The sequence below is a fragment of the Phyllostomus hastatus genome, unplaced genomic scaffold (genome assembly GCF_019186645.2).
Source record: "Phyllostomus hastatus isolate PE091 unplaced genomic scaffold, TTU_PhHast_1.1 phas_contig_16, whole genome shotgun sequence".
NCBI classification, from domain to species: Eukaryota; Metazoa; Chordata; class Mammalia; order Chiroptera; family Phyllostomidae; genus Phyllostomus; species Phyllostomus hastatus.
In genome coordinates, this window is record NW_025333643.1 from 17203075 (window position 1) to 17231002 (window position 27928).

A 27928-nucleotide genomic window follows, 5' to 3' on the forward strand; every position below is an offset into this window, starting at 1 on the left:
AGGATGGAGATGAGACATATTCAAAAAGAAAGGGGCTACTATATATATAGAACTTTATTTTTCATACGTTTAATGATAATCACACACCAAAAAACCCCAGAGAACATAACTTTAAAAAACAGGAAACAGAGAGGAAAGTATGAAATACCCCCAAACAAAAATAAGACAGAAACACAAAGGAAAAGAACCCATTGAAGGGAGGCACTAAGCTACCAGAATACAAAAGATAAAATGGCTATAGGAAATCCTCATACATCAGTAATTACCCTAAGTGTAAATGGACTGAGTTCACCAATAAAAAGGCATAGAGTAGCAAATTGGATCAAAACAAAAATCAACCAAATGCTGCATGCTGGAGACACATCTAAGCTGCAAATATAAAGACTCAACATATAGTGATGGAAAATAATTCTTCAGACAAATAGCATCCACAGAAAGTCAGGTGTAGCCATACTTATATCTGACAAAATAGATTTTGATAACAAAGGTAATAAGAAACAAAGATGATAAAGGGGACACTACATCAAGAAGACATAAAACTTCTCTCTATATATCTCTATCTATCTCTATCTCTATCTCTATCTGTGTCTATATATGATCTAGGGGCACCAAAATACCTAAAACAACTACTACCAAAAGGGAAAAACTGACAAAAACACAATCATAGTAGGGGACCTAAATATTCCATTGAAAGCTCTAGATAGATCATCTAAATAGAAAATTAATAAAGAAATAGAAGCCTTAAATGACACATTAGGTCAAATGGACATAATTGACATTTACAGAGCCTTTTATCCCAGACCATTAGGTTATGCATTCTTCTCCAGTGCACATGGAACATTCTCAAGGATAGAATAAATGTTGGGTCACAAAACTAGACTCAGCAAATTTAAGAAGGCTAAAATCAAATCAAGCTTATTCTGTGACTACAATGCTTTGAAATTAGAAATCAACAGCAGAAAATAAGTAAATAACCCTACAAATATGTGGATATTAAACAACATACTACTAAAAAATGACTGGGTGAAAGAAGAAATAAAAGATGAGATCAAAAGATATGTAGAGACAAATGAAAATTAAAACATGACATATCAAAATTCCTGGGATACTGCAAAATCAGTAAGAGGGAAGTTTATATTACTATAGGCCTATCTCAAGAAACAAGAAAAATCTCAAGTGAGCAACCTAACATTACATCATAAACAACTAGAAAAAGAAGAACAAAATCAGCCTAAAATCATTAGAAGAAAGTAATAATAAAAATTACAGCAGAATTTAACAAAATAGAGAACAGAAAGACTACACTAAAATTAACATAACAAAGAGATGGTTCCTTGAAAAGGTTAATAAAATTGACAACCCCCTGGCTAGACTCACTTAGAAAAAAAAGAGGAAAGACTCAAACAAAATCAGAAATAAATGAGGAGGAAATTACTATAGATATCAGAGAAATACAAAGAATCATACCAGAATACTACAAAAGGTTACATGACAACCAATTCAAAAAGAAATGGAAGAGTTCCTAGAAATATGTAAACTTCCTAGATTGAATAATGAAAAATTGGAAAATCTAAATAGACTGATCAACAGTGCAGAGATTAAAACAACCATCAAAAACATCCCTCCAAATAAATGTTCAGGACAAGATGGCTTCACTACTGAATTCTACCAAATATTCAAAGAAAATTTTTAACCAATCCTTCTCAAACTCTCCCAAGAAAACTGAAGAGTTAACACTTTATAACACATTTTATGAGGCCAACATAAACCTGACAGCAAATCCTGGCGAAGAAAACACAAAAAAAGAAAACTACACATGAATATCTCTGATAAATACAAATGTAAAAATCCTAAACAAAACACTATCAAACTAAATGAAACCATACATTAATAAAATACATCATGATCAAGCGGGGTTCATTCTAGAGGCACAAGGATGGTTCAACATACACAAAATGATTAATATAAGACATCATATTAATAAAATAAATTATAAAAATCATGTAATCTTATCAATAGACACAGAAAAAGCATTTAATAAGATACACCATCCATTTACAATTAAAACGCTCAATAAAATGGGTATAGAAGGAAAGTACCTCAACAAAGTAAAGGCTACATATGACAAACCTTCAGCTAATATTATACTCAATAGTGAAAAAATGAAAGATTTTCCTCCAAGATCAGAAACAAGACAAGGATGTTCACTCACACCACTCTTATTCAATATAGTTCTGAAAGTCCTAGCAACAGCAATCAGGCAAAATAAAAGAAAACAATAAAAGGCATTCAAACTGGGAACAAAGAAGTAAAAGTGCCACTTTTTTTTGCAGATGACATGATTCTTATATAGAGTACCCTAAAGATGCCGCCGAAAAAATTATTAGAAACAGTAAATAAATATAGTAAAGTTGCAGGATACAAAACCAATGTATAAAAATCCACTGCATTAACAATAACATTTCAGAAAAAGACATGAAAAAAAAGTTATTTTGCTATTGTAACAAAAAGAGTAAAATACTTAGGAATAAACTTAGGAAAACATCCTTATGAAGGACCTATATAGTGAAAACTACAAAGTACTATTTTAAAAGATTGAAAAAGAAGACAATGAAATGGAAAGATACTCTATTTTCATGGATTGGAAGAATCAACATAGTGGAAATGTCCATCTTACCCAAAGCAATATACAGATTTAATGCAATCTCCATCAAAATCCCAATGACATCTTCAAAAGAAATTGAACAACAACAAAAAATCATCAGATTTGTATGGAACCACAAAATACCAGAATAGTCACAGCAATCCCGGGAAAAAAGAATGGAGCCAGAGGTATCAGACTACCTGACTTCAAGCTATACAACACATTGATGATAATCAAAACAGCACTGTATTGGGGAGAAAAAATGCTGACACACAGGTTAATAGACCAGAATTGAAAGGAATATTGTTCCTGGCATTTGTTTCCTCTTAAGGATAACTGTACGGAATTGACTGAGGCATAGACTTTGGTTGATGAGCTACTATTATAAGTTCATGAAGGCTTGGCTCTTCTTCTGGTGTTCATTTTACTTATTATTTCCCCTTCATCCTCTTGCTCACCCCATCTTCCTTTCTTACCATGTGGTTTTACATTAATATCATATTTATAATCTTCACTGAATTTTTATAAATATTTTTATGTAAAAGTACATAGGGTTCTTATATATGGATTTTTAAATCTGCATATAAATTGTATCATGCTTTAAATCTCATTCTGCCTTTATCTTCTTAATATTGTTTCATAGACTTACTCGTTTTGCAATAAATAGATACAATTCACTCTTTCTTACTGCTTATTACTGCCATGTATCCCACTGCAGCTTTCCTGGGCAGTTCTAGTGCTGAGGAGCTGCCTTGTCTTCCATCTTTTCCCACAAGTAACACACATATTTTGATGACTGTCTGCACACATATTTTCCTGAGTATCTATGCTAGAGTCCTATTACTGGGTTGTAGGTTATACAATAGGTTTTATAAAGTATATGTGTCAGTTTGCATTCCCAGAAATAACACATACAGGTGTCTATTTTCTTATATCCTTGCCAGCACTGGCAAATATCTGATTTCTCAGTTTTTTTTTTTTGCTTTTTTTAAGATTTTATTTATTTTTAGAGAGGAAGGGAGGGAGATAGAGATAGAGAGAGAGAGAGAAACATCCATGTGTGGTTGCTGGGGGTCATGGCCTGCAACCCAGGCATGTACCCTGGCTGGGAATCAAACCTGCAACACTTTGGTTCGCAGCCCGCGCTCAATCCACTGAGCTACGCCAGCCAGGGCTGATTTCCCAGTTTTTAACAACACATAGGCAAAACAGCATTTCTTAATTTTAATTTGCTTGTCTCCAATGTGAGGTGTGTGTGTGCACACAACTCCTTCTATAAACTGCCAGTTCATACTTTCCCCATTTTATTGGCCTTCTTTCTTCTATTTTCTGATGTTCCAGAGTCCACTGTATATTCTGAACACTGATCTTGGTCTATTAAACATGACACATATTCACAATTTGTTAGTTTTTCTATCATTCCCTCTAAACAAAAAACATTCAATTTTGATGTGTTCATCAATTTTCTTGTTAAGAGTTGCACCTTGTGAATATTATTTAACAAACCTTTCTCTACTATAAGGTTATAAAAATAAATTCTTAAGTTTTCATCTATCAACTTCATATTTTTACTCTTAACATTTAGGTATTTAATTGTCTTGGAGCTTTGTTCATGGTATGAAGTCCAGAAATGATTTAATTTCTTTTTATGAACCAATGTTCCTAGCGCCAATTCCTGGGCGTGATTATACCAATTCCCATAATACATAGGACTAAGTCTAGACTTTATTACATTCTGATTCTATGTCAGATGCTGAAGAGACAGGAACACCAATTTTTTTCTGTAAAGGCCCAGATTCAGTGGGCCACCCAGTCTGTTTTATCTATTCAGCTCTGTTAATGCATCATGAAAGCAGCCACAAACAATACCTAAATGAATGGATGTAGCTGTTTCCCAATAAAACTTTATTTGTGAGTACAGGCCTCTGTCTGGATTTGGTTTGTGGGCTGTAGTTGGACATTGTTAATGCCTTGTACATTGTTAATGCCTTGGAAAGGGAGGATCCTTCTTTATTTATTCTCCTGTATAAATTTAGATTCAACTCTTCACCTCCCAAAAAATTCTTGCTTAGATGTTGATTGGAATTACACTGAATTTTAATGGAGTAAATATGACATCTTCACAATATTCAAGCAATCCTTGTATGAATGCTACATTTATACTCTATAATACCTTCATAAAACTCTTATAATTGTGTTTTAAATTTCCCTTGTACGTTTAATAAATTCTTTCCTAGGTAGCTTTTAGTTTATTTCACTATTATAAATGGTATCTTATTATCATCAGAGTTTATAATTGGTTACTTTCAGTATAGTAGAAAACTATTGATTTTTATGTGTTGCTCTTATAAGCTGGTAACCCAGCTGAACTCCTCTATTGCTGCTAACAGTTTCTGCTGATTCTCTTTTGTTTTTTATATACAGCTGATTCTTGAACAATGCAAGGTCAGTGGTGCTGACTCCCCACACAGTCAAAAATCATGTCCAACTTAAGTAGACCCTCCACATCTACCTATTCCCAAGCATAGATACAAAATCCAGGGATAAAGAGGGCAAACACTATATTTATTGAAAAAAATCTGTGTTATAAGTAGACCTGAACAGTAGAAACCTATGTTGTTCAAGGGTCAACTTTACAAGATTTTACTTTGAAATAATTAGTTATATGTCTCATTTCAGTTCTTCTAATTTTGTCGGTTTCTTTGTCTTACTGCATTGGTAAGGGATCTGTTAATATTGAGAAATGGGATTATCAGGAATTCTTGTTTCCAACCTTAAAAGGAATAAGTTCAAAGGGTTATTTTTTCCCCATTAAGAATGATGTCTGACATAGGTTCTTAATAGAAAGTCTTTATCAAAGTAAAAAAAAATTCCCCATTTCAAGTATGCTAAGGGTTTGTTCCATTTTTAAAAATTTAATAAATGCTTTTTATCATTGCTGACACAATTTCTTGTTCTTTGCCATTAACATAGTAAATTATGGTAACAGATTTTTTTAAAAAACACTTAAAATATCCTTTAACTTTTATGATTCAACTTAGTCAAAATGTATTATTTTTAATATACTGCTACATTAGAATTCTTAGTGTTTTTCAAATGTCATAAGTAAAGGTGGTCAATATATTTCCCCCCGGTTTTTGTTCTTAAAATCAAACCTAATTGGTTGGATTTTTTCCTTTGTTCCATAAAAACCTTAATAAACAAGGATTTCTCTGTCTCTTGAGAGTTAAATACAACTCATGGTCAAACTATTTGGGCTCCTTTTTATATTGCAGGTAGGATTAAGTTTTGACAACTGTTATAATTTATTTTGTTTGCTAACTAAGATTTTTCTTGCATCAATTTTTAGGCATATATCTTTTTCAACTAAATTGTACATCTTTATTGGTAAAAATTTATAATATTAAGATTAAAAATCTAATCTATATTTCTTTAACTTTTTTGTATTTTGCTATTTTATTTTATTATTAATGTATAGATGCTTTTCTTCATCAATCTTGCAAGAATTATATTTAGCCAATTAAGTTTTTCAAAGAACTGATTTCTGGTTCTTTGCTTTTATTAATAATCTCTACTTTGTGGCTTACTTTCTGAAATTATATTTGTTTCCCTTTATTTTTTTTTCTTTCATTGTTGCTTCAGGTTTAACATGTTGCAGTTTTTCTAAGTACTGCAGTCAAACATTGACCTTACAGAGTTTCAGACTTTCTATTTTTCTCTTAGGTAACAAAAAGCTATATATTGCCTTCCATTAGCACTTTCTCTTAAATTCTGACCAATTATGCTTTTATTATCACTCAGCTTTAAAATGTTGCTATTCTTCTTATAATTAATGTCTTTTCACAGGCTCTTTTTCTGTTAGTGATGACTGATTTTAAAACACTTTAAAGAAATGCTATTTTGTTTTGTTTTAGAATGAGGCTTCCTTCCTGATCCTTTGAAAGATAAAGCATGTGCCTAATCCACATGCTCACACAAATAAAGCATATTCTTTTTTAAAAATATATCTTATTGATTATTCTATTACAGTTGTCCCATTTTTCTCCCCTTTATTCTACTCCATCCTGCACTACCCTTCCACCATCATTCCCCCATCTTAGTTCATGTCCATGGGTCAACATATAAGTTCTTTGGCTTCTCCATTTCCTATACTATTCTTAACCTCCCTCTGTCTATTTTGTGCCTACCATTTATGCTCTCATCCCCTGTACCATTTCCCCCATTCTCCCTCTTCCCATCCCTGCTGATAACCCCCCATGTGATCTCCATTTCTGTGATTCTGTTCCTGTTCTAGTTGTTTGCTTAGTTTGTATTTGTTTTTATTTTTTTACATTCAGTTTTGATAGTTGTGGGTTGTCATTTTACTATTCATAGTTTTGATACTCTTTTTCTTAGAAAAGTCCTTTTAACATTTCATATAAAAGATCTTCGTGATGATGAGCTCCTTTAACTTGACCTTATTTGGAAAGATTTTATCTGCACTTCCATTCTAAATTATACCTTTGCTGGATAGAGTAATTTTGGATATAGGTCCTTGCCTTTCATGACTTTGAAGACTTCTTTCCAGCCCCTTCTTGCTTGTAAGTTTTCTTTTGTGAAATCAGCTGATAGTCTTATGGGCACTCCTTTGTAGGCAACTGTCTCCTTTTCTCTTGCTGCTTTTAAGATTTTCTCCTTATCTTTCATCTTAGCTCATGTAATTATGATGTGCCTTAGTATGTGCTTCCTTGGGTCCAACTTCTTTGGGACTCTCTAGCTTCCTGGACTTCCTGGAAGTCTATTTCCTTTGCCAGAATGGTGAAGTTCTCCTTCATTATTTGTTCAAATAAGTTTTCAATTTCTTGCTCTTCCTCTTCTCCTTCTGGCAGCCTTATGATTCAGATGTTGAAATGTTTAAAGTACTGTAGCTTTCTCAGCCTCTCCTCATTTTCTTGAATTCTTCTTTCTTCATTCTTGTCTGGTTGAATGTTTATTTCTTCCTTCTGGTCCAAACCATTGATTTACATCCCAGTTTCCTTCTTGTCACTGTTGCTTCCCTGTACATTTGCCTTTATTTCACTTTTCATAGCATTTATTTTTCCCTTTATTTTGTGGCCATACTCAACCAATTCAGTAAGTATCCTTATTACCAGTGCTTTGAACTCTGCTTTTGACAGGTTAGTGATCTCTTCATTCTCTAGTTCTATTTTTGTAGTTTTGATCTGTTCTTTTACTTGGAACATATTTTTTTTGGTCTTGGTGAAGCTGTTGCATAGTCAGGGTGTTTGCCAAGGTATTCTCAGCCTTAGGTATTCACCAGGGTGGAGCAACCCAATGTGCTGAGTTGTGGCACTGTATGCAGAGTAGGGACCTGAGAGGGAACAATGTCACTTGCTCAGCTCTTGGCCAGCTTTCAGTCACTTCCCCTGCTACCCACAAGCAAATTGGGCCCTTCTGGCCTTCTGGTACTAATCCCTATGTGGGTGGGTTTGTGTACATTTTTGGACCCTGTGGATCTCTCCAACAAACTCTCCTGTGAGGCTGGGAGTTTCTCCCACTAACGCAACCTCCACAGGCTTTTACTGTCAGAGGTTTTGAGGCTTTATTTGCCCACTCTGGAACCCTGGGCTGCACAGTCTGTCTTGCTCCCCAGTTGTTCTTCCCAGTTATCCACATGCAAATGTGGGACTGGCCTGTCTTCTAGCCACCACCTTGCCCAGTCCACCAACCCCCACTTCACCTGCCTTGGTCTTCCAGCTGCCACCTTGCTGCACATCCTCCCTACCCTGGCTGCCAGTCACTGCCCCTCCTCTCAGTCTGAATGAATGTTTCTTCTTTAACTCCTTCATTGTCAGACTTCCTTACAGTTCAATTTTCTGGAACTTCTGGTTATTTTTTGCTTTTAAATTTGTTGTTTTCCTGCCCTTGGTAATGCGAGGAGGCAAAGTATATCTACCTATGCCCCCATTTTGGCTGGAAGAACAAATAAATATATTCTGCTTTTGATGAGTATGGAATTCTATATACATGGTATAGAAAATTCATCAAAGACTTTCTCTGCTTACTTTTATTCTCATTATTTCTTCAGTTTCTGAAAAGACTGTTAGGTTTCTAAATATCAGTGCTCACAATGTCAAATGCCACAAATTATGCTTTCTATATTATTGCATGTATTCCTGCTTGTTTTACTCCCTTAATCTGTTGTTCCTTTTTCTTTTTGACTTTATCTGACGAGTGTAAATTTTCTATTCCCTTATTTTCAACCCTTGTCCTTTTAAGTGGTTTTTACAAACAATATATTGTAGCATTTTGGTTTTTATCCATAGGACATCTACCTTGATTAGTTTAACACCTGTACATTTATGCCAGTTAACCTTTGAGCTTATTTTGAGCATCCTATTGCATCTCCTTGTTTCACTTTTTTATGCTTCTTATTTCTTCTAGCTAGATCAGTTTTCTCCTGTGGGTAAAAAATTATACATTCTACTTCTATTTCAAAATAGTTATTTTTATTACAACCTACATTAATGCTTAATTTCCCCATCAATATCTAAAAGCAGATCATATCTATGCCCTTAGCATATTCTTACCATCTTGGATTTCTTTCATAGCTCATTCCCTACCTTTCCCCTGTCTAATTTCTTATATGTTTAAATAGTATTGTTTTATAATTTCAAACAGTTATTGACATGCTATGTTTTTGGTAGTTTTTTTGCACACTATTGGTTACTCAAGCTATCCTATTTTTCATTTATCTTACTCACAAAGGTCTGCAGATATCTACCTCATACTAGGCAGCAATGGGCTCAGCACTACTTCTTTTGAATTTTAGTTTCTTCTTTGTTTTTTGCACCCCCTTCCATTTTTTCAAAGCTCACCTTCTCTGTGTGTCCTCTCTTCTGAAGATGCAAGTCGTTTGATTTTGGACCCCCTCTAGTGTAATTTCATCTTAACTAGTTACATCTGCAAAGATACTATTTAAAAAAAAAGGTTAAGTTCTAAGGCTCCTTTTTGAGAGGATATTATTCAACCCAATACAGACTATTTTCCCAAGTCCTCCTGTTTGCAGGTCCATTAACATTTTCCATATAAGGTCTTCATTTTCACTACACTCTTTATATTCTTGGTCATTATGTCTTCAAATATTCCTTGACCAAGTTTACTTCTCTGCCTTTCAGGAATTCTGTCTAACATTTCTATCATTTTCCCTAACTCTTTTCTCAATTTTCTCATATTTTCATTTCTTTGAGATGCCTTTTGGGAGGAAGCCTCATCTATCTGACTACTGACTATATTCATTCTGATACTCATCCATTCATTAAGCTAGTTCCTAGTGTTACAATTTAGGCTTAATTAACCCTAACCCTAACACATTTCTCCTCTATCCAAGGCTGCCCTGTTTCTTGTTTCTCCCCTCCTCAGGCATCACTCCTGCCATGAGCTCATGTCAACCTATTACATTTCTTCTCATGAGTTTAGCCTGCCAACAGTTTGAAATATTGATTGTCCTCTGACCTCATTATTCCTTCCCTTTTGATATATCCATACAACTCACAAATACCCTTTGTTGAGAGAAAGTATGAAGAGGTGAAATGAGAGTTCCAAGCACATGCACTTGAGTCTTGGCTCTGCCACTCCACAATCTTCAGCAATTCACCAGACTTCACATGCTCAGAGATCTTGTCTGAAAATAGTGGATGAGAGAGTAAGCAAAGCACATGTGACAGATGTAGATCTGTCACATGACACTGGCATCCCAAAATGGAAATGTTGTATGTCCTTGTCCAAATCCAATTTTGTCTCTTCATAATTGTGGTAAAACTCTGCCTATTTATGCTGCTTGCAGACATGCTTTCTCAAATTTTAACTTTGCTGGTGAAGAAAAACACTCTAGAAACCATAAAAGGGATGACAGTAGAGAAAGGTGTAAGAGCCAGTATTATGTGACGGGAAGATTCCTGCATCTCCAGACCTGAAATTGTCTGCAAGGCTGAGATAAATATTAAATACTTTTCACTCACATGAAAGTGGCAGAAAGCAATTTTATTTTAAGCAAATAGAGAATTGCTGATTCTTTTTTGCCAAACAAGAAGGCTGGATATAACAATATTCTTTGGAATTCTCAGGAAAAAAATCATCTCCTGGGAAATCTGTTTCTTAATAAATATGGAGATGATGGCTTCTGACACCCAGAGAATCAAGAACTGGGTTAGGGATCTCAGACCATGGTTTATGCCCTTAGAATAATTTAGTGGGCTTTGGCTAAGACAGAAATAGAAGGGACTAGGTTCATTCCAGAAATAGTGACTGAGGCCTATATATACTACTTTATAAGTGAACAGAAGTGTATTAATGAAAACCAATGCCATATTTTTAGCCAATTAATTTTTTTCATATTCCTTAGTAATGCTATTTTATTTTGAGCTAAAAATATGTGCCTTTAGGCATTTAATGAGTCTCCATTTTCTACCTTTTCATCTCTAGAAGTTACTTGTATCCTCTCTACCTCTCTATTGCCTGTAATTCTCACTAAGTAGTAACATCATATTATTTTTAGAATTTTATCTTCAAAATTTAGTGAATAAAAAGAAAGTTATTAAAAGGTCTCCACTATTCACATTTAATTTATGGCTCAGTAGATGTGATCAGTCATTTTCTTATAGAACTAGATAGGCAACCTAACTTGCATTGGAATAAGGTTCAATGGCCACCAAAGCAAGTGCCCCAAAATGTAAAATGTCCTATTTACAACAAGGATGACAAGTTAATTCAGGATAGATCAGCTGTCTTCCTGATTTGCTTTCAGATGTTATTACCCAACCAATGCAACTGCTATATGCTTCTATATTGCCCCCTCATTAACCTCTAGCATTTTTAAGTATAGAAGGACCTACGAGATTGCTTAGACCCAGTCCTCTCATTTTAGAAACGTCACCTATCTAGCAAGTCAAGTGGCTTACTCAAATTCACAGAAATTTAGAGGGTCTCCTTTAGAGAAATGCTGTTTATAACAGATAATGTCTATGGATTTCTCAAACTTGAGAATTTAAGATTTCAGGAACTCTAATCTGAGGCGTACCAAATTAAAGATAACTCTGCCGCTTCAGGGCACAGGTGGCAAACACAAGGCCCCCAAGCTGAATCCGGCCCTCCACCTTGTTTTATCCCACCCAGCACCTTGTTTCTACCTGGTGGCAGCACCAAACTCTGATTTAACAGTTAAGGAGTAGTTACATTTATGCAATCCTAAAATTACATTTGGTCCTTTGAAGGCAACTTTGGGGCTGATGTGGCCACCGGTGAAAATGAGTTTGACACCCCCATTTTAAGGAATCTCTTGGTGGCAAAACTACATGACAGTACTTCTTATATGACAATCAACTGTGATTCAGAATACATGCCTATGCTTATTTTTTTCACATTATTTCATCAAATGAAAAACTCAGTACTTTCTAAGAAATTTCTGTATAAAATTTTACTTAATCCTCTTGACGACCCTACAAGGAATGTCCTTCATACACCAACATTTATGCAACTCTTTGAATCCTTGTCATGCATCAGTTCCTCAATATAAGGTTTCAAAGGATATTAAACCTTCAAGCCTATTGATATGTATGGCTAAATATCTCTCAGGCAATGTTTCTAAAAATTACATTCAAAAGCAATATAAGGAGAAAGCCAATTTCTCCATAACTTTATCATCCCAGAGTTTTCTCTAATTAACCAAATCTCTAATAAAAATTTGTTTTTACTTAGGGACATAATGTAGGGGAAAATGATTTCTTCTAACTCTCCTAACCAAACAATCTGCCATGAGAATGGACTTTGGACAGGATGAAAAGGATCATTCTTTTGGTTAAGAGAATAAAAACCTTGTATTTTTTTACCTTGAAAAATAAATGTTATTCCATGATGGCTGGGGTTTACTTTAAAAATAACCTGCTATTTTTAGATCCTGACATGACTCAGCAAATGGCAGGAATGTAGACCAACCCTAAAAGGCATGATCCTCTTTGGAGTAGGCAGAAAAAAAACATACAGCACATCTGAATTCCAGACACTTAGACCAACTGGTAAATATGTTTCTTTTTCAACTCACTTCATGTAAAAACTGGGGCTCAAATGTTAATCAAAAATGTACATGAGCTTGAAAAGCTGCTGTCTAGTGGATCCCAAGTCTAACTTTCACAGGAAAAAAAAATGACATGTCATCTAACTGAGGAAACAACATACACTTAGGCTCTCAAACACATTTTTATTGATGACTTGGAAAAAAATCAAGGTACGCAAATGGATAACTGGAGACATACATTTAGGTTTAGATGATTTATAAAACATTCTAAACTAACAGACATACTGTATGTCAAAATTCCACAGGAGGCACTGTAAGAATATCCCACAAGAAGCTAACAAGAAGAACAAAGGGAAAGAGAAGACAGCCTAGAGCGTCTCAGAATTCAAGCAGACAAAAGTGTACCTGTAACATTTTTCTACAAAGAAAAAACCAATTTTTAAAAAAGTATAGTAAGTCATCACCCTATGGTGTCACAAAATAAACATTTCAATAGTTAACAAGACAAAAAGTACTGAAGCTCAGCTACTTATAAACAGGAAACAGATATTTCAAAATGTCAACTGCCCTTTCAAGACCTCACCCATCAGCCACCTCTCCTTCTCCTCTGTCACTTTCATGTTTTGAAATTTGTGCTTATGTAGCATCTCTAGTTTTACTCTCACCGGTTCCTTCCCCTTCTCTTGCAAAGGTTTCAGAATTGCCTACACTGAAATATTCCTTCTTTGAATTGGTTGCTCATTAAACTCTAATCACTTATTTTTAGTCAACAATATTTATTATATACTTGCCATATTTAAATGCTATTCTAGTGGTGAATTCTCATGGAACACTCCAGGTAGTAACTTGTGGAGACCACAAAGCAGTCAACAAGCAAAAATATTTCTGATTATGATTTGAAGGAAATAATCAGGGTGTAAAAATAGATAGTGACTTTGAGGGAGTGGAAGTGACTAGTTTAGTAACAAAGGAAAGAGAACCTAATTTTTAATCTTGAACTTGGATGCTGAGGAGACCCCTACCTGGGAATGTCTGGGGTCAGATGGTAGAGAAAACAGCAAGCGCTAAAGCAAGAACAAGCTCAAGGTCTTAGATGAATAGAAGGCACAGGGGGACAGCAGAGTCTGAGAACAGGAAGCAAGACAAAGAAGTGAAGAAACGTGTTTGAAGGATAGGCAGGGACCAGATCACACAAGGCCTTGTGTGGTATGCCCTTCAGTGAGTGACGGGATGTTTACAGTGACAAGTAGTTAAGCTACATAGTGTTCAGTTTTTAAATTTAATTTTTTAAAAAAGATTTTTACTATAGTACATTAAAATCATCTTGGGAGCTTAAAAAAAAAGACTGCGTGCCCCATATTCCCATATAGTTTTTCTAAGATTTTAAAAAAATGAGATACAATTCACATACCAGAAAATTCACCCTTTTAAAGTAAATACTTCAGTGGTTTTTAGTATATTCACAAAGTTGTGCAATTATGACCCCTATTCCAGAACATTTTCATCACTCAAAAAGAAACCCAATATCCATTAGCAGAGACTCCACATTTCCTCTGCCCACAGCACTTGGCAACCATTCATCTATTTTCTGTCTCCATGGATTTGTCTATTCTGGACATTTCATGTAAATGGAATCATACAATATATGGCCTTTTGTATCTAGCTTCTTTCACTTAGCATAATGTTTTTAAGGTTCCTCCATAGTGTAGCATGTACCAGTGCTTCATTTCTTTTAAAGGCTGAATAATACCCCGTTATATGTATATAGCACATTTTTTATGCATTCATTAGTTGATGGGCTCCCCCCCCCCATTTGGCTGTTGTTAATAACACTGCTATAAATATTTAGGTACAAGTTTCTGTGAAGATATATGTTTTCAATTCTCTTGAGTATATACCTGGGAGCAGAACTGTTGGGTCATAGAAAACTCTATATTTAAGTTTTTGAGGAACTGCCAAAATGTTTTTCTTAGCAACTCCACCATTTTACATTCCCACCATCAATGAATGAAGGTCCCTACCTCACAACGTCCTTACCAACTGTTTACTCCCAGATATTTTATTATAACTGGTCCAGCTAAGACTTGGGCAATGGGGGTCTTTTATGTCTTTGTTTGTTTTCAGAAAGTCCCATGGTAATTCTAATCTTCAGTGAGGGCCAAGAAACCCTAATCTGTGATCATTCACTGCCAGCATCCTGACCTGCATTTATGGCAGTTTGGGGTACTGCTGCAGAGCTCTCTGGACTTGTTACATTGTTGCCACCACACCCACGCCCACCCCCCATTAATGCCATCTGCTTTGTAGCTGATTCATTCAGTAAAATAATAAAATACAAATAAGGAAGTCATAACTTCATAATATGTAGGAGACTGTTCTGCATGGCGAGGGCCCAGCTCCCACTTGGAGATGCACAGGACCCACACCCATGGATAGGTTCTCCCGTGGGGAATCAGGCCTGCAATGTGCCTAGGCTGCTTTGAGTCTTGCTCTTGCTCCCTCACCCTGAATTGAGGACATTTACTGCATAGTAACTTCCTAAAATCCATGCTCAGCTTTCCAAGGATGAGTGTAATCTGTTCAACCACTTTTGCCTTTTCATTTGCAAATATCCCTCTTCTGTGATGTGATTAGTGGCATTGGCTCCTTTGTTTTCTGTAAAAGGTAACCACCTAAAGCGAACCTGTGCATAGTAAATGAGGATCATCATGTAATGTGCTGAGAAACCCAATAAAGGCCAGTCATGGCAAGGGCCAAGGCTTTTGTTCCCCTTGAGAGAAAAGCCATGATGTCCTTTTTCCTCCACAGGACTCAGCAGTCCATGTGAATGTCTCAGTTCATCCATAATGACTCGGACAATGTCTGCATGAATAATACATGAAAATGGATATTCATATAATTATAATATATAGCCTTATTTATATAATTATTAGATACACATATATAGCCTCATACTATGTAAATATAACAGCCATTTATTTCTTAAGAACAGTGACCACACATATAAAAATATTTCAAAATCATATGTGTATATATAGATACATAAGGGAAATCTGGAAATTAACCATTTTCCTTTGAGAAAATAGGTTTGGAACCAATCCCACATCTTTTTGTATATTTTCACTTTCTACTATGACCAGGTACTGGAGAAGCGATGTGAAAGAATTACTTAAAAGTAATGTGAATTGCCAAATGTAAATGGGAAACCCCTTTTCCCATTGACTCACTGGAGATCTGTTCTTCAAAAAGAGTTCACCTTTAAAAAATCATTTGCTCCTAAAGGTCTTTTCATCTAGTAAAGAAACACATAGGGAGTGAATGGATGAATTCTATGCATTTTACACTTTAACCTGATCTCTAGTATTAAACACAGTATCATATGAGCAAAAATGTATAAAGTTTATAATTACTTATGTCAATTTTAAAAGTTTCCTGCCAAATGAACCACAGATAGTGAAGATCTAAAGCACCGGCATTGAGGCCCAGAACCATGAAGAAAACCAACAGCCTGTATCTGTAGATAACCAGCTCAGGCCAGAAAGACAGAGCCTGAACAGGAAGGGAACTCCTAAACTGAAGGACAAAGAAAGTGACTTCTCAGTCTGAGAGAGGCTGAGATTCACCTTAACAGTGAAAATATCCCAAAACACATTTTTATATATGCTGTAATAACAGAAGGGAACTTACAGATTATGCAGGGTGGAGGAAAAGTAGGTTTACAGTTGTTTGTATGGAAGATAATACAATATTCAATAAATAATAATAATTTAAGAATAAGCTCTATGTTTTACATAGTCATAACAGTAAACCTACTTTTGCCCCACGCTGTATTAAAATAATGCTTAAGGGAGAGAATTACTGATTGAAAAATCACTTTAATGTCAGGTATCCTCCTGGAGTAAACAAATTTTCTACTGCCTTTCCACTTCCACTATACTCTTTACCTAGTAATAAAAGATACATAAAGGCTCATCTCTGTGAGCTGCAGAAATGTTTGGGAACACCAGCTGAGAACTGGTGCCAACAGCTTGTGTGGTAACTTTAAATGCACTGGGCTCTTCCCGAAGCAGAAACACCTGTTAGCATCCCTTTATCAGTGCACAGGCCTCTCAGAGGTTAAGAGACATGAGAGGTCTTTTGCTTACATTTCGTCTTTAGGGTTTTGGCACATTAAAAAAAATAAAACAAAATCCCAAAGCAAAATTACCCACATTGTGTCATATTTTAAACATTAACATTGAACAAATTAAAGCTCCAACACAAATGAATACAAGACAATAATTACTCTCTCTCTTATTGCTATCATTTTTGACTAATGTCAAAATTTCTATATTTTTCTGGCAAAGCAATGTCACTCACAAGATTTTTGCTCAAATGGAATTCTAAGGTTAAGTACAGTGTCAATTATAGCTACATGTCACTCATAATCTATAGATGGACACATTTCTATTTTGAGCATTCTACTATATTCAGCAGTTTCTAATTGTGCTATTAAGAGGATAATTACATGATGATAAAATCTATTACTTAATCAGGGTACAGGTTTAGAGCTGTACAACAAAGATCTTCCTTTAGTTCTGTTCAATAGCATATGGAAACAAACCCCAGTTAAAGACATCAAGTTCTAAATGTAAGGCCTTGAACTCAAGGCCATTCCAGACCACCCATCCCCCAGCTTCTTCTAGGTCCTCAGAAGATGTTGGTTAAATGAAATCACAAAAAGTCAAACTATAGCCTCTAAGTTATGTCCTCACTAAAACCAACATGGCCAGTCCTAACTGCAACAGCAAATAATCAAGACAGGTTCTTACTCATGGGGTCTTAAAACAGTGCTCCCCCACCCTACAACTGCTTCTGCACATTTTGCTATCATAAAATATTAAATAAAACATAAAATTAAAGTTAATCCAAGACTCGACCCTTCATCCCCATCGTGGAGTCCACAGCACAATATTATTCAGGACTCCATCAGGGTAGTGTGCCTTTCACTGCCTGATAAAATGCCTTTCCATATTCTGGAACCACAGACAAGTCAGTATTTCTCAGTATCTCTTAGAGTAACAACAATGGCATTTTTTTTATTTCCTCATCTTCTCACTATGATAGGCACCCATCAGGGGATCTCCATTCCTACCCATCTCATTACCTCCTCATTCTATTTGTCACCATTTGGAAATTCAGAACGCTTATTAGCTTACTCTCATGAACAGTAATGAGGCTCTGGCTGCCTACTGGGGCACATCGTGGAACACTAATGAGCATGTAGACTGAGACCCACACCTGAATGCCATCACGTGGCTCCATTGTTCAGGCCAGACAGGATGTTTCTGTCTATAAGCAAGCTTCTTTGGGAGAGCTGAAGTTTGCAGGGTGGCTATTATGCATTCACTTTGGTCTTATGATTCACACTGACTCAAAACACTTTCCTGTGTAGCTATACTCATTTACATACTGACTGCTACCTCCCTTGCAGTAATACTACTGTTTCATCCTTGTCCTTCTCTTCACTTGTTTAAGAGCCTACTGGAGCTGAAGGTTAGCAAAGGGAAGACTAAGTGGTAACCTTCTTACTGCTAGTTTTGATCTCCTCCTGACCCCCAAAGAACAATGAAGATTTTAACAATCATCTGGGTGATCTGTCTGTATACAAATCTTCCTTGACATCTCCCACAGTGTTCAGCACATTGCCTCAAATGTGAGAGGTGCTATATAAATATTAATTAACGTCTATAAAGTTTCTGAGCACCTAGGAAAAATACAGGCCCAGACCCATAGGAGACAAAGAAAAAGGATAAAGAATGAGCGTGTCCCCCCGCCACCCCACCGAATCTATGATGAGGATGTCTTTGTAGATAATGAGGGAAGATTGGACTGACCCAAAAGCCATCCCTTCCTGGACTCCGTATCCTTTTACAGCTTCAAGAGCCTTGCACCAATGACAACAAATAATCACTGAGTGAATACTATGTGCCAGGCCTTACATTAAGCACTTGACCTGCCTTAGCTCATTTAAACCCCAACAGCCTGTACAGTTGATATTGAGAAAACAAACCCATAGAGGTTGAATGGCTTGATCAACACCATCTGTTAGCTAAGAGCTCAAAGCTCTTTTCGATAAACTAATTTAACTACCAAGCACTGCTCAGAGAAGAGGGGTACAAAATGGGGGATTGGGGGGAACACTCTGGAGGTGATGAAGACTGGCAATCAGAGATGAGGAGCAGTGGCCTCACCCAGGTGTGAAACTACCTGTGGCTGCTTTCTCACATCCACACTGAACTCCACATTGAACAATGAATGACTATGCACAGGAATTAAGAAGGTCTTTCTTTTCACAGCTTTATAAGCTAAGTCATCCCTGAAATAGTATTTCAGGGTCAGCATTTATACATATGATGCCAGCAAAAACTCTGTCACTAGTACCCATGATGTAGACATACAGAAAACTTGTGCAGTAATTCACTTAAAATTGGCATTTGTTAACCATACCAATTAATATGAGCTCATAGTCTGGCAGTCCTCACCATAAAATAGGCATGTTTCATGTAAATGCTTCATCTAAATGCTTTATGTAAATATCTCAATTAATCCTCTTAATAGCTTTGTGACATATGTTTATCTCCCTAATTTTATAGAAGAAAGCATTGAGAGCATAAGCCACTTGCCCAAGTCCACATAGCAAATAAAGAGTGGAACTAACATTTGTTGTACCCAGGACATCTGACATTGGCCTCCTCTCTACCTCTAGCAATGCACAGAAAGCTCTTCTGCACATTTTGCATCACTTGCTATATTTTTCTTCAGTAAAAATGATAATTTTAAATGCCTCTATCTAGGTGGTGGGTCAGCAGTGGAGCTGACAGGAGGAACAGAGAAAAGACACTATATTAGGAAAAGTACAGTGGCACCTAGGTACTTGTTAATTTGTTCCAGAACTTGGTCAAGTGTCAAAACTGACAAGTACCAAACAACGAAGCATTTTCTCTTGTGGGGCAGTGGCATGACTCATACAAGTTGTAGCAAGTGCAACTTGGCACTTGCTACAGTGCCAAGCAAGTACTGAGTGCTGAAACATATTTCTCTCATCAAAATGCAATGAGTACAGGGTTTGATGAGTTCTGAAGCTAACAAGCACTGAGCTATGATTGTATTAATTTTCAAGTGCACGACTGCAACTGCTTAGAGTCAGAGTGCCTTGGGTCAGTTTTCTGTAGGTGGAGAGAGATTATGCAGGGCCCATAGGGTAGCCAGGCAGGTCTTTGAGGACCTAGTGGAGAAGCCAAGGGCATAATCAAGCTCTCTTTGACTCTCTGTATGTCTCTGCCTCATCTGTTCCCTTGGTTCCCTCCTGACATGAGAGAAGCATCAACTCTACTTTGAGCATGTGCCATTATTAAGGGTAATTTATGGTAACTTTCATTGCCAAGTGGGTTGAGAGGCACAACAGAAGAATGAAAAGGCTGACAAGCAATACCTAATTAAATGTATATGTACTGTTGAATGGATTTGAGTCTAACGGGAAACAAACTCTGAGCCACTTGGTCTCCTGACCTGCTTCCCTGTCTGGGACACACAAATAGCTGTGTGGAGCTGTGTCATGGTTCAGATCCTTTCACTTAGCATGCTCTTTAGAATATTAGGAGAGCATTATTTATGCCTCCTGCCCCAATGTCCACAATGAACATTTTCCCCAATAAACAGATTGCCAAGAGCTCTGATCCCTGATAAAAAGAGGATAAGCTCCTGGGAAAGCTCAGTGCCTGGTTTCACTGAGATTGGGAAGGCCCACACCTGGCACTCATGCTGTGGCTCCCTCCTCCTCCACTAATAACAGACACCACTACTAAGCTAGGACATGTTCCCCTGCAGGATCTTTACAGAGCCCTCCAGAGAGTCATTATTAATCAACTGGAGTTGCTGTAAGGCTGCCCTGACATGGTCCCATCCACTTCAGGCTGAAGGTATAGTAACACATGTACCTCTCACAATCTCAACTCTTTGAATTAGGAACATGAATAATAAACTTCTAGCATTGAAATAACCATTCTATCATAATCCTCTGACTAATCACCTTGTTAATAAATATCTAAAGACCACATTTTTTCTCTGGGCTTCCAGCTTCCGTGGGAACATTCTGATGATGACATAATTTTTAAATTAGCAGGTTTAATTGTAGTTTTTTATTAGTAAATGTCAAGCTTCTTACTAATTAGCAAATTCTGTAAATCCACAGTAGTGTTAATTTTCAACTGTACAGGGAATATAAGGGGTGGGGGAGAATAAAAGACAATTAAAATTTCCCTAGGGGCATTTATTTCTATGGAATTAAGCACAGAAAAAGAAAACATGAACCCATTTGAGGGTGCACTAGAAAGGGTTACCAAGATGTGTCACTGTCATTGAGGGGTGCAGTGCACATTTACTGTGTGAACTCTCAGTTACAACTCAGTCCTCTGATGACACTTTCTCAGATTGCTGGCACCAAGATTTCCTGTTTTGCCTTTCATTTTGTTATATGCACTTTCCCAGAAGTTTCTCATTTAACAATACTGTATGGCTTCTTTATTGATGCTTCCAATCAAATGCTGATGCACTTTCTCTGGCTTTAGAGGACAATGCACAGTGTAATATTCAGATCTTCAAAAACTGCTCCAAGTGCTTGCTAATATCACTCTGACTTTCTGCACTAACTTGTTGAGAAGGTGGAAAATGTACATATCTCTGGGTGGCTGTTTAACCTCCCAGCTCCAGAGAAAGCATGTCCCTCCTATGGATACTTATTTTATATATAAGTGTGTATGTGTGTGTGTATCTCAAAGCCATTCTATAAACACTGTGTGTGTGTATTTCCACAAAGCCATTTTACAAACACTGTTAAACAAATCTGCTTGTTTTCAAACTCTTCTTGAATTCCTTAAGCTAATTCTTCCTATGCGGCTGGCCGTGGAAACCACCTGTCTGTATCAGGACATGAGGTCTTCTTTTAGCTTTTCTGGGCACACTAGGCTGCTGGGAATAGGCTGGAGGTCTGTGTTTGGAGAAGTAAGTACAGATGTTTCAAGATGGGTTTCAGATCTCAGTTAATACCAAAATTAAATGTGACAAGGCATGCTCTAAGGAGCGAACTGCACAGTTTGTAAGTACAAGAGACCACACAGACCATTGTAGCTTAGGTTTGGGAGCAACTTCCTTCCACTATCACAGATATCAATGATGTAGTCTGTTGCAGAAGCATTGGTTTAACACACATGGAAGGGCCTGTCTTACCATCCTATCTTATTTACAGTACCTGGGACACACACCTAATATTGCACCCCTCAGACACACTGTAATTATACATTCATTCCATTTTCCATCTCACATACTAGATCATGACGTCTTTGAGGGCAGGACATGCTGTCCAAGGTCAGGGTTTTCTGCTAGTACCCCCTCCCAAGCAGACCCAGAAGCCACAAGGGGTGGCAGGAACAGCTTTATAAATGGCTGGGCAGTTCTCAGCAGTCTGTATATTCTATAAGTAAACTGGGAATTACTTGGTTCATGCCAGAAATCAAATGGATCTTCTTACTTCTTCACCCCAGGACCCCAGGTCCAGAGTACTAGTGTGATCAGACTTCCTTCCCCAGTCCAAGGTTGAAAATGGTAACTGGGAAGAATCAGGCAGGCGTCTTATAGAGGGAAGACTGATGAGTGCACCATTCACAGGTACCAGCAAGTCCAATTTTAGGAGGTGAACTACCGGCACCCCATCCCAACCCCACACCTATTATTCTGTAGGCTGTAGCCCCAGACAGGCTGTCATCAGGCAGGATAATTGCTACTTTTCCTAAAGGAAAGAGTGAATGTATATATGCAAGGAAGGGATTGAGGGAAGGAAGGGGCCAGAGATTAGGGAGGAAATACCTTTCCAAGACAGAAATAAGATTTTCATTTAACATTCCCATATACATTGAGGCCAGCACAGTGCCTGGCAAATGGGCAATACCCAATAAACAACAGTTGAATAATGAATTCATTCAATGTACTTTTCAATGTCTCTATCTGCAGTGTTTACAGTTGTTTAATGTATCCTGTAAGAACCTACTGTTTTAGACCAAATCAAACAAATACAGAAGAATGTTCTAAACCATTGACGTGTGTGGGAAATAAACATTAAATTACCAATCAGATAGATGCCAAGGCAGAAGGACCTATACAAAAGACAATACCATTTTGGAAATGAAGAAGAAAACCAATACCCAAGGCCAAACTTTCTATATAGCTATTCTTCCAATAAATAACAGTTGAATAATGAATTCATTCAATGTACTTTTCAATGTCTCTATCTGTAGTGTTTACAGTTGTTTAATGTAAAGACCATAAGCACACTAAAAAAATTTTAGTTCGTTCCTTCTCTCAATTTTCTTCTGTGTTTAAGATATTTGGAGCCAGGTTATAGAAGTGGAATCCTGACAACCTCTATGGACAAAATAAGAGTTAGTCGAAGAAATGTCTGAGCCTTTTTTTCCTAACCTCAGAAGATGATAAAATGGGGAGGGGGTGGGGTAGAAAACCTTTACCAAGGGTTTTGAAGTGAGCAAATCTGTAGTCACCATTTGGGAAGAAGACAATAGCCCAGTTCTCACAGAGATGATAAAAGAGTCCAGACCATTATCCACTGTGACTTAAAAAGGCAACTCAGTGATGGAGCTTTGTGGTTCTGAGAGCATTCAAATAAAACAGAGGTGGAGGACGAATGGCTCCTTCTCTCTCAGGAATGTCTGTGCTTATGCTAAGAAGTATTGGTGGACAAAGGCTTCTAATCAAATGGTACAGTTCTTGGCAGCCTCTTGAAGATAGAATAGACTCTGCTTCCACCTGTACCCCCACTAAAAAAGAGTCCTATTTCCAACTACACAGGCACCATTCTTAACATCAAAACACTCTCCACCTTTTATTACCCTGATTACAGGAATCTGGAAATTAATTTATTAAAAAAAAACTGAGAAAGTATGGAGATCCTGACCATACACAGGTAACTTGAACCACTAGTTATTACTCTAAACCAGGGTTTCCTTATTTTTAACTTGAGTTCTCATTCACTTATTCAATATCTACAATATGCCATGTCCTGTGTCAGGTCCCAGAAATACAATGATTAACAAGAAATGGCTCCATCACCCTAGAACTTACGGATACAATGTCTTACTATACATAGCCAACATTGCCCTTGACAGTTCTGAGTATACATCAGTGAACAGGACCAACAAGCTCGCTTCTCTGATCCCAAGAAAAACAACAAACAAGTAAAATAAGATGCTCAGATTATTATGAGAACTGGAAAATGTAATAAAACAGCATGATAGAGCTAAGAAGGATGAACAGTAGGATCACTGTTTGAAATTGGATGGTCAGGGCAGGTCCCTCTAGAAAGTCTCACTTGAGACCAGGGTGAGCTAAGCAGCAGCCATTCAGGTGGCATGTTAATTAGGGTGGCCTGTTTTACACACTCCTGTGTTTTAAGAGGAATCTGGCACTGAATATTTCACAAGAGCAAGTCTAATGAGGGAGTTCAATACCAGCCAGCCCCTTCATACTCGAAGAGGTCCGGGGAGGAGCAGTGACAGCACTGCCAACAGCTTAGTAGGCATGTAAATCGTCAATTCCACTCCACTCCTGTTAGTCAGAAGTTGCACTTAACCTGATCCCTAGGTAATCCATATGCATATTGAGACTGACAATTCCTGAGCTAGCACCTTGGCTAAGATTTACAGCCATGCCCATTAAGCTTGGTCTCTATCAGCCATTCCTTTGTTTCACAGTTTATTTGACAAATTTGGGGACCAGAGCAGGAAAGAGAGTTGCTACTTATTGGGGGCCCTCCAGACCTTCTAATCAAAGAGAACAACACACACAAAAGGCCTGATGTGGCCAAGTTGAACTGTGAATGAAATAAACAGAAAGATGGACAACATTTCTGGAGCCTGATGAAGGAGGGAGGTGTGGTCCAGGGGGAAAACAGAGAAATAAGGCTGACACAGAGCTTGTAGAGCCAGGCTCTACAAGCACATTTAAATTTTATTCTTATTGAAATGGGTAGCCTATCTAATTTAACCTTTAAAGAGATCTCTTAGGGTGCTATGTGCAGAATGGATTGTGGTTAGGCAAGAATAAAAGCAGCACAAACAGTTGAGAGGCTCAGTTTGTTGGAGCACTGTCCTGATACGCTAAGGTTGTAGGTTTGATCCCTGGTCAGAACACATACAAGAATCAACCAATGAATGCACAGATAAGTGGAACAACAAATTGATGTCTCTGTCTGTTTCTCTGTCTCTCTCTCTCTCTACCTTCTTCTCTATCCCTAAAAATCAATCAATAATTTTTTTAAAGGGTATACAGGGGAGCCAGGGGCCTGAACTAGTAAGGCTGTAGTGGTAGAGTGAGAAGTGGTCATATTTTGGACATATTTTGGAGGAAGGGTTAATATTACTTACTGGTGGGTGGAAAGATGGAGGAGCAGTTAAGAAAAAGGGGGTCCAAGTAGCCACGAGTGCCACTATGAAGGCACTCAGGTGGACACATTACCCCACTGCCTGGGCTTGCAACCCCCACAGGCTACCTGTTGACTCAGCCTGATGACCCATAACAATCAGCTGGGCTGATCCCAAATAGAAAATAAAAGAATTTATAAACAGCACAGCTCTTTCAGTTGATAGACAATTCCAGAACACCCAGTTTTTACTTCTGTTCCTTACTGATGAATTCTAACAGGAATTCCCTCTTCCTTGAGTAATATCAGAGCAGTAGATTTCATTGACTTAAAAAAGGTAAATTTATGTTAATTTAAAACAAATCAAACACTAATTCAGGTGAATACTACAAGCAAGCACAAGTAAAGCCAGGTTTGGTTTGGTTTGGTTTTGCTTTTTAATCCTGTATGTTTAAGATAACTTATTCTCTTACAGCTGAAGTTCAGCAGTAAGAAATGGATTGCAAATTACTAGACTCCTCAACACTTTAGAAGATAGTTGGCACCTAACTACTACAGCAAAATGAACTAAACCTAACCCTGGAACTCAACCTTTACACCTCTAGAAAGGCCATTTTTAATGAGTTCCCTTTCAGTTCTAAGCTGAGCTCATCTGTTTGAACTCAATTTTTATTCAAAAACGAAGCACATCAGTAAAGCAGCAGCAGTAGCCATGCAGAAGTCAGTGGAGATCATCTTTGCATAAAAGAGACACAGCCTCCCTCTCAGAAGAGTCACCAGGCTGCTCTGGAGACTCACACCACCAACATTCTTCCTAGAATACACCTTTTTGGCAATTCATTATGATACAGAATCATTCTTTCCTTCCAAAAGGTTTCTTCCTTTGGTATTTCCCTGGGACAGGTAACAAGAGAGCTTCCAATCAGCCTTGCTTTCTTATTCCCGATCTAAGCCCAAACCCAAACATTTCTCCCGCAATAGTTGATCTATTTTTATGTGCATTTTGTACCCAAATTCAGAAGAGAGCTAACAAAATGCAAGGTAGCATTCCGGGCAGTTTCTTTTAAATAGAATTCTATTTTCAGGTTTCAGGATGTGGAACAGTTGCTTCTGAATTTATAACTTTGATACCAGTGTGTCCTTCTTTAAATGTGCTTCTAAGGATGCCTCCTGGTCACCAAAGAAGGCTGGCTCCACCCACTTCAGTACCGTGATAAAGTGATCAAGAATTCTATTCCCAAGGAGACTAATTCCTTTATCTTGTCCTAAAGCCAATTATTTTACAAATGAGATCCACTGCTCATATAACGTGACATGTTGATGGCATATGGATTGATGGGAGCAAATCTATTGTGACTTCTCCAAGTCATATGACTCAACAGGTACCTGTTGAGCTGGGCATTAGAATCACCCTCCTGTTTGAAGACAATAGGACCATGTTGAGAACATAAGCTCCACCCTTGCTGCTCTGGAGTTTGAGCAGCTCACTTAGTTTCTCTAGGTCTCAGTTTCCCCATTTACTTTACAGCAGTGCTTCCCAAATTATTCACTTAAGATATTTTTTAATGTAAGAGCTGCATTGAGCTGTAATTTATATACCACACAAATCACTCATTGAAAGTGTACCTTTCAGTGTTTTTAAATCTATTCAGAGTTGTACAACCAACACCATAATCCATTTTAGACCATTTTTGTCACCATCTGGGGAGCTTTTAAAAAACCAAAGCTCAGGATGTGCCCAGATTAATAAAATCACAGTTCCTAGGGCTGGGCACAGGCATCAGTGGATTGTGAAGATCCCTGGTATTCCAATGTGCAGATGAGTGTGGGAAGCAAGGCTCCACAAGGTCATTATAAGGATTACATGGAGAATAAACACAAAGAAATGGGGGCTTCTCAGTGCCAAGACAGACCTATAATAAAGCAACAAAGAGGTGTTGGGAAGAAAATAATGGGAAGGATTATTTAAAGAGTTATACTGGAACTAGTATAATCTGGACTGAAATGAATTTTTATTTGTAATACATTTGACAATACTACATTTCCATGCACAGCATAGTCTGAGAGTCTCTAACTTAGGAATGAGAACTTTGGGGGTCAGACAGAGACCATGAGCATGGGAATCTACAACTTATCTGTCACACTGCATATAACTCCCAAGCTTCCTGGCCCTTTTCTCAGCCTTCCAGAAGCCATAACGTACTACCCCTTTATGAAAACCTTACCCACTAAATTTAGTCTTTGTTGTAATTTCGCACTGTACACACCACATAATGCAGCACTTTCCAACCGGTGACATGTTCACTTAGAAGTTGGTCTCCCTCACCAGAGATGAGCTCCTTACAGGAAACAATACATAATACATTTTTTAAAAATCTTCATAGCATAGCACATGTTTTGGCATCAAGTATACAAATGTTTGTTGGATTGAACCACAGTGAATTCATATCAAATACTGACAACCCTGCAATGATGAACAGAGAGTGCACTTGTTCCAAAGTTCTCAGAGCACTTAGTGGTCATTGTAGCTCAAAAAAAAAACCCCAAAAAACCCCAAAAACAAAACTGGCAAGCCAGCTCTGTAATTTTGCTCTATTAGGCACACATCCCGAGGAGCATTGCTTTGGGTACTTAACTCCAGTGAATAAATGGCACCACCATACGCTGTTATTAAGAACACTGAATAATGCATTACCAACACAAAGAACAAGAAAAAAATTGTTATTTAGGGGGAAAAGATTAATTAATATAAATTAATTGTACA

The 27928-nt window shown here is 37.3% G+C and overlaps 1 protein-coding gene across 7 annotated transcripts in view; it reads right to left on the reverse strand.

Moving 5' to 3' along the window:
• The window catches only part of FHIT (fragile histidine triad diadenosine triphosphatase), a 1461545-nt gene that overhangs the window by 802544 nt on the left and 631073 nt on the right, over positions 1-27928 (reverse strand). The window contains exon 1 of one of the 7 annotated variants that reach the window (XM_045832308.1): positions 9502-9599. The exons of the other annotated variants lie outside the window; for them this stretch is intronic. The gene's annotated coding sequence lies outside the window, so the exon portion shown is untranslated. Of the gene's footprint in view, positions 1-9501; positions 9600-27928 lie in introns of those variants that run through there. 7 annotated transcript variants of the gene reach the window in all.